The 7,493-nt window shown below is 46.9% G+C and overlaps 1 protein-coding gene across 3 annotated transcripts in view; it reads right to left on the reverse strand.

The window, feature by feature from the left end:
- Positions 1-5,118: 5,118 nt before the first annotated feature.
- Positions 5,119-7,493, reverse strand: part of HSD17B3 (hydroxysteroid 17-beta dehydrogenase 3) — a 119,740-nt gene continuing 117,365 nt past the window's right edge. For all 3 annotated transcript variants that reach the window (XM_075599165.1, XM_075599168.1, XM_075599160.1), the window contains one exon: positions 5,119-7,493. This exon is cut by the window's right edge and continues 1,232 nt beyond it. The gene's annotated coding sequence lies outside the window, so the exon portion shown is untranslated.

Consider the following 7,493-nt stretch of genomic DNA (forward strand, 5'->3'; position numbering starts at 1 on the left):
CGATTACGTCATCACGACAACGACGCGCACGCGCAGAAGCCTACACAAGCGCGGGAATACAATCGGCAGCCATTGAAAGTGAGAGCTGGAGTTTGGACTACACTCAGACAGCGAACGGAGCCTTATACATCTGGTTCCTGGTGATCGTGTCTGGCAGCCCTGGAGGAGTCCACGGAGACGTGTTTCAGTATCCAGAACCGGATGGGGGTGATATAATCACAAACTGCTTTTTAACCATTTGCATTTTGTAAGTGCGATTCCTACCCCCCCCACCCCCCACCTCCTTCTCCTGTTTTAATAAATTTTATGCAGTATTATGCTATGGGGCGTGCACTCTCTCTCTTTTTCTGTCTATAGATATCTGTGGAGTTGGTTTACCCCGTGTGAGAGCAGCCCAAAGACCCCTTTCATCAATATCGGAAACCTCATCATTATGGACTAATTATTGAAGGACTGGTTGGATTTTTTATTGACTTTTTTGTTTCCTCTTTTTTAGCACGTTTTTGCACTGTTATGTCAATTTTTATTGGTTGTGTCATATTAGAATTTATAAGGTCACACTAGTTAATTGATATACACAATTTTAATATATAAGTCACTTTACACAATTTCTTATTTATTAATTATAGTTCCATTCATTTTTATCACAGTAAATTTATTTTTATATATATATACACACAAATGCGACAAATGCAGCTGCCCACTCGCCCGGGGCGACTGCATTTTACTTCCTTGTGGGGTGCTGAGTCTACCAGCATTTTTAGCATTGCAAATGGCCATGCGTCGTCAGATGACGCCGCATTGCCATGCCAACGTGGCGTCACGACGTCTCGACGCCAAGGAAATCAGGAAGCGGAGATCAGGAGGCAGCCTCGGAGCAGACCCTGCACTGCAGCTGAAGGCTAGCAGGCATTCTGTGAACGCTTGGAGCGCGAAGGTCCCGCGCCATGGAGAATGGAAGCTGATGCCACAGGAGCCAGGCTTGCGCATGCGCTGGCCCGCCAGTGATGCGCGGCATGTGCAGGATCCCAGAAGTAGGCCGCAACAGTGAACAGCCGCCTGGACCACACCAAACTCTGCTGCACAGGTGGGACCCCTCCCTTCTCAGCAGTCACCCACTCCATACACCCAGTCAGTAAGTCAGTATCCACCCAGTCACCCATCCAGTCAGTCACCCACCCAGTCAGTCACCCCCCTGTCAGTTACCCACCCAGCCAGTCACCCACCCACTTACCCAGTCAGTCTGTAATTGTAGAACGTTGTCCTGTGAGAGCCGTGCGCACCTCCTTAGCACATGCCCTGCACGGGACTCGGGCTACAGCAGTGTGAGGGTGGTGGAAGCCACAAGGCATCTCCGTCACCATAGTTACGGAGATCGCGACGGGCAGTGATCTTCACATGCGGGCGGTCCCGCTGGAAGAGGCTGTCTATGCTGGAGGAGGACAGCAGGGATAGAAGACAGTCCACCCTACCAGAGAAGAGCAGGAGGAGGTGAAAGGAGGACACAAGGACCCTACAGAAGGAGATGGGGGGCAGGAGAGGGACCCTACAGGAGGAGAAGGGGGAGAAAGGAACATTACAGGTATTTGTGAGGGGGGAGAGGGACACAACAGGTGTTTGTGAGGGGGAGAAGGACCCTACAGGATTTGGCAAGGGGGAGAGGGACCATACAGGATTTGGTGAGTGGGAGAGGGACCTACAGGAGGAGAAAGGGATGGGGAAGAGAGGGACCCTACAGGAGTTGGTGAGGGGGAGGGGACCCTTCAGAAGTTGGTGATGGGGAGGGACACTACAGGAGTTGGGGAGGGGGGAGGGAGGTAACCTACAGGATATGGTGAGGTGGGAGAGGGACCCTACAGTAGTTGGTGAGGGTCGAGGGAGGGACCATACAGGATTTTGTGTGGGGGTAGAGGGACCCTACAGGAGTTGGTGAGGGGGAGAGAGGGACCCTACAGGAGTTGGTGAGGGGGAGAGAGGGACCCTACAGGAGTTGGTGAGGGGGGAGAGAGGGACCCTACAGGAGTTGGTGAGGGGAGAGGAACCCTACAGGAGTTGGTGAGGAGTGAGTGGGACCGTACAGAAGTTGGTGAAGGGGGACAGAGGGACTCTACAGGAGTTCGTGCGGGGGGAGTGGGACTCTACAGGAGTTGGTGAGGGTGGAGCGAGGGACCCTACAAGATTTGGTGAGGGGGGAGAGGGACCCTAGAGCATTTGGTGAGGGGGAGTGGGACCCTACAGGAGGAGGTGAGGGGAGGAAATGGAAAATTAAGGGTACAAAGCAAAGGGACTAGGAGAGGAGAAGGGAGTTGAGTGGGGAAAGAGGGAAGGAGCTGCAGCAGCCCACCTGGGATAGGAGAGAGAGGGTCCACCAGGTCTGGCAAACAAGTGGCATCCCGCAAGACTGCCATTTATCTCCAGACCTGGTACTCCTCCTTTCCCTGCTGACCAAATGATATTCACACCTCTGGGCATCCTCTGATTGCTTTGAACTCCGATGTCCAGCAGACTTACTGGCGCCTATGGGTTAGCTCAGATAGCCTGTTTGGACATCGGTTCCGAATGTAAAAAGCACATTACATTATATAAAAGTATATTTTAATACACTTCTGAGTCCCTGGGAACAGGGGACAGAAAAGGAAAAATATTGTAGTTTTATTTCTATCTGCCTTATTCCCTCATACACACTTTCCCTTGGACTCTGAGTCCCCCCTCGACCTTATATATGGTTGGGGAAGCCACAAACCTTGTACTGGTTGTGGGTCACGATGGCACTAGCTGGGGTAACCCCCTTAACCTAGGGTTTCCCTCAGCTACAGGGATACATGTTTAATCCATGTGCCTCATTCTCCTTTCTGGGTACCCTAGTAGTGAGTCGCGTTTTCAATGGGAGGTACTGCCGCGACAATGTGCCTTCATGTATCCGAGAATCAGGTATGATTCCCGGGTACATTTATGGGGGAGCCGACAACTCCGGACCCCAACCTCCTAGGCACATTCTGTCAACGGTTCCTCCTCAAAACCCCCTTGAAATTCATACCCTAGCAATCCCTGCTTGATTGCATGCCCGGAAAGGGAAAAACACACAAAATACATAAAGTAAAACAGAATGATACAATGTTACTGGGTCCAAGAGCTGAATCTCTGGGACCCTTATACATGGAACAGGTGTTACCAAAACGGGCTTGACCTTTATTAGAGAGCCTGGTTACTGCCTCCCGTCATGAGGGATGAGGGGGGGGGGGGCAATTAGAGGGATTGGGGGGCGAGAGAAAATGAGAGGGAAGGGGGAAAGAGAAAATTAAAGGGATGGGGCTGAGAGAAAATGAAAGGGATGGGGTTGAGAGAAAATGTAAGGGATGAGTGGGAGAGTCAATTAGAGGGGTGGGGGGTGAGAGAAAATGAGGGATGAGGGAGAGAGAAAATGAAAGGTGCATGAGAGAAAATGAGAAGGATGGGGTGATAGGAAATGAGAGGGATGGTGAGGATAGAAAATTAGAGGGATGGGGGAGTGAGAAAATGAGAGGGATGGGGAGAGAAAATGAGGGTTGCGGGGTAGAGAAAACGAGAGGGATGAGTGGGGAGAGAATATGAGGGGGAGGACAATTACAGGGATGGGGGTGCGAAAATGAGAGGGATGGGGGAGAAAATAAGAGGGATGGGGAAAAAAATTAGAAGTTAGGGAGGGAATAGAAAATGAGAGGGATGGGGGAGAGAAAATGAGAGGGATGGGGGAGAAAATAAGAGGCATGTGGATAAAGAAAATTAGAGGTATGGGGGGAGAGAAAATAAGAGGGATATGGGATAGAGAAAATGAGAGGTATGGGGGGAGAGAAAATAAGAGGGATATGGGATAGAGAAAATGAGAGGTATGGGGGGAGAGAAAATAAGAGGGATATGGGATAGAGAAAATGAGAGGTATGGTGGAAAGAAAATTAGTGGAATGCGGGAAAGATAAAATGAGCGAGATAGGGGGAGAGCGAATGAGAAGGAGGGGAGGTGTGAGAGATGCGGATGATGTGGGGTAATAGAGGATGAGGGGATGGTGGGGGGGAGAGAATATGATTCCAGGTATGTTATTTATAAATGATCTGACCGTTATGTCATTTTTTCTAAATTTCTCTCCAGGTATGCACCAATTTGCACCATTTCATATTCTATTTTGTAAAAAAAAATTGTGGTGCGCATGCTCCGTTCCCAGATTTTTTTTTTAATCAAAATAGAATATGAAATGGCGCTGATCAAATCATTTATAAATAACATACTGTAAGGAATGGGGGAACAGCTCTTCTCATGCCGCCACGGAGCTTAGCTTCGCCCCCTCAGATGCGCTGCGCTACTCTCGTACACGGCGCGCTCAAGTGACGCCGTGTACTGCTCCCCAGCGGCGTGGCAAGATTGTCTAATGCCCACTTGTCTTCTGCAGCCTATCTTAGCCTCCGCAGAGGCAGCGCCTCCGCTCCGCCTCCCTGGCTATTGGATCCTGTTCCTGTTAAATACCCTGCTCTCACTTCCAAGCTTTGCTGAGCATAACTGGTTGTAGACTTGAGCTCCTGCGTTTGTTGTGTCTTGCTCCTGTCTTGTCTCTCTTGTAGTTTGGATTCTACGTGTACCGACCCGACTTGACTTCTGAACCCCTCTGGATATCGACCCCGGCTTACCCTAGACTCTGCGTACCTCTCCAACCTAGACCACGGCTATGCAGACTTTGACAATTCTGGCCTCTCCATCCCAAGACCTTGGCAAGTATCAGGACTAACCCACTCTCTCCAACCCAGACCCAGCTACGTTGACAATCCGCCTGCCAGACACGCTTCTGCTGCTATGGTTCTATACTTCCCCAGCTCAGTACCGGGGTACTGTCTTGCTCGTGGGCAGCGCAAGCGTTATACATACCTCCCCACCGACTTTTCTCTAGCGCATCGCACCTTTCGCCATTGTATTCCTGTATTTTTGTAGAAGCCATCTGGCAACCCTAACTGCACCAGTATGTGTTAGTGTTGTAATTTTATTGTCAATGTCTTTCACATTCTCCTTGTGCTGCGATGCAGAATGTGTGTTGTCCTTAATAAATGAACGACAGTAATTAAAATAATAAGTGATACAAATACTTTTCACTTTATTAGCCAATGTGAGACATAATTCCTTCACAGATGTAGACAAAAAAACAACATTTGTTGGCAAATGAAGCCCCTAGATCAAGGTATCTGCCAAGTCACGTTCAGCCAGATGCTCAAGCCCTATACTGCCCTTACAACACCCTATCTTTTAGCCCAACTTAGCAATGGTTGGCCTTGACGTTAGTGTACTCACTCCTGGCAATGCTATGCAGTTAGGTTATGTTTTTATACTGTTATGCTTATAGTTTGTGTATTTTATATTTCTATGCTGGCCACTTTATACAAGGTAGTTCGATATACTGTATTTGTATCCCTTTCTCACATTGTAAGATACCGTCTTTTTACTGCTATATCTTTTAAGACTATATTGATATGCTGTCTTATAATCTCCTGTACTATCTATCTTTAAACTTTTCAATAAAAAGTTACTTAATAATTAGAAGTTATAGTTAAAGAACTGGGAAAAAAAACAAATAATTGCATTAAGAAGGGCAAAGAGAATTCAAAATTCAAAGGTAATAGGCATGATAATGGTACATAGTGTACCTATTTATATTAGGCGACGTGAAAGATGGCAATGGAATAAATGACTTATTTTAACACTGATTCTGTGTTATCTGTGTTCATTTGTAAGCAGCAACTTTTAAATGTATTGTGCTAATATTGCGGCTTAGAGTTGGCGCAGATCTCTTTAGAGCCGGAGTTAAGGCCAACTAAAACTTGCAGATATATTTGACATAAACAGAGAGGAAAACTGTTAAAATGAGTAAGGTACAGGCAAAGCACCTTGATCTATTGATGCAGAATCATGCAGTGTTAAAGGAGCAATCAAAGGGGGCAATATGTTTTGTATTTACATAGGATTGAAGCAGGGGATCTCTGGAGCTGAACACCATTCATTTCAGCTCCGGGGACCTCCTGCTTCCAGAAATACAGACCTCTGTATAGCCGGTAGCAGCTCTGGTTGGGGGTTTATAGTTTAAAGCTCCCATGTCCCGCAGACAAATAGGAAGCCGCACCTGATGGCGCTTCCTATTGGCCCGCAGGGCGTGGGAGCTTTGAAACTCTGCAACTAAAGAGAAAAAGAAACCCAATTTGTAGCACTCTCTTACCCAAGTGGAGGATTAATGTGTTAGGTTAAAATTACATTTAACTGGAACAAACAATAAAATGTTGGGCTTTAAAAAACAATTAAATAGCGCACTGTGAATCCAGTAGGAGTAAGTAAACCCCGGATTACAGACAATGCTTGGTTCTGTATATAATGATATACACTTGCATTTGTGATCTATTATGAAAGAAATCCACCAGGGAAGGGGGTTGGAGGGAAATAATTACTAAAATACCATGAATAAAATGCCAGCAGCAGCAGCAGCAGGAGTAGATGATTGGTGCACACTGAAGGAAACTAGTTGGTAGGTAGGCAAGTGTATGCAGTGCACAGTAGATGCGCTGCATCCATGATGTGTCAGTAATAATTTGAAGTGTCGGATGGCTTCAGACACTGCGGGATAAAGGTGAACCAATGATAACGAGCGTGTGAGCAAAGATCTATAATATAGATAATTGCCTACACATGGAGTTAGTATGTTGTTGGTAACCATATACGGTTAGATAAGTACACTTGTATGAATACTGTATACAATTGTGTGAGCAAGGATCTCTAATTGGTAGATCTGTGCAGACACTGGTGCTCCTAATAATAAACAGCTGTGTTGACAGTTGTTGCACTGCTGGGACTCCTAAGTAAAAACAAAGGAGATCGCAACTAAACGATACACGGTATTAGGGCAGTAGTAGCAGATTTCTCTAATAAAGAAGCCTGCAGCTTAGTAGTATAAAGTGACTATAATCATGGTCCGGAATAAGCACCTCGGGGGTTAATAAATGTAGAATAGTCAACTCCCTGAATAAAACAAGACAGCGTAACCCGCAAAAAGGATAATGCCCCCAAATAGGCTGGTATATTAGATGTAAAGACAATTGACAGATAGGATAATAATAAATGGATGCCAGATTATAATACTGAAGGCTGGAAGGGATGCAGTGAACAAGGGGTATGCAAGTAGACTGGGTATATGTTTACCCAGTTACAAGGTACAGAGACGGCAAGTGCATTAAATATCTCTCCCCCCTTTGGATGGGTGCTCCGTAGGACCGTCGGATCGTAACCAGCATATAGTGTGCAAGAGCAGGGAAGTGTGGAGTATATGTCTGCAATTCAAATGATCAGCCCTGCGCGTGCGCGTGATCAGAAGTGCTGACGCGTGCATTTCACGAGGAGAGCACTTTGTCAAGGCCAGTAGGAGGGGCCCTTGCATGCGCAGGGCTGATCATTTGAATCACAGACAGACTCCACAATGGATTGCAGCTTTA

Source organism: Ascaphus truei, chromosome 1 (genome assembly GCF_040206685.1).
Source record: "Ascaphus truei isolate aAscTru1 chromosome 1, aAscTru1.hap1, whole genome shotgun sequence".
NCBI lineage: Eukaryota > Metazoa > Chordata > Amphibia > Anura > Ascaphidae > Ascaphus > Ascaphus truei.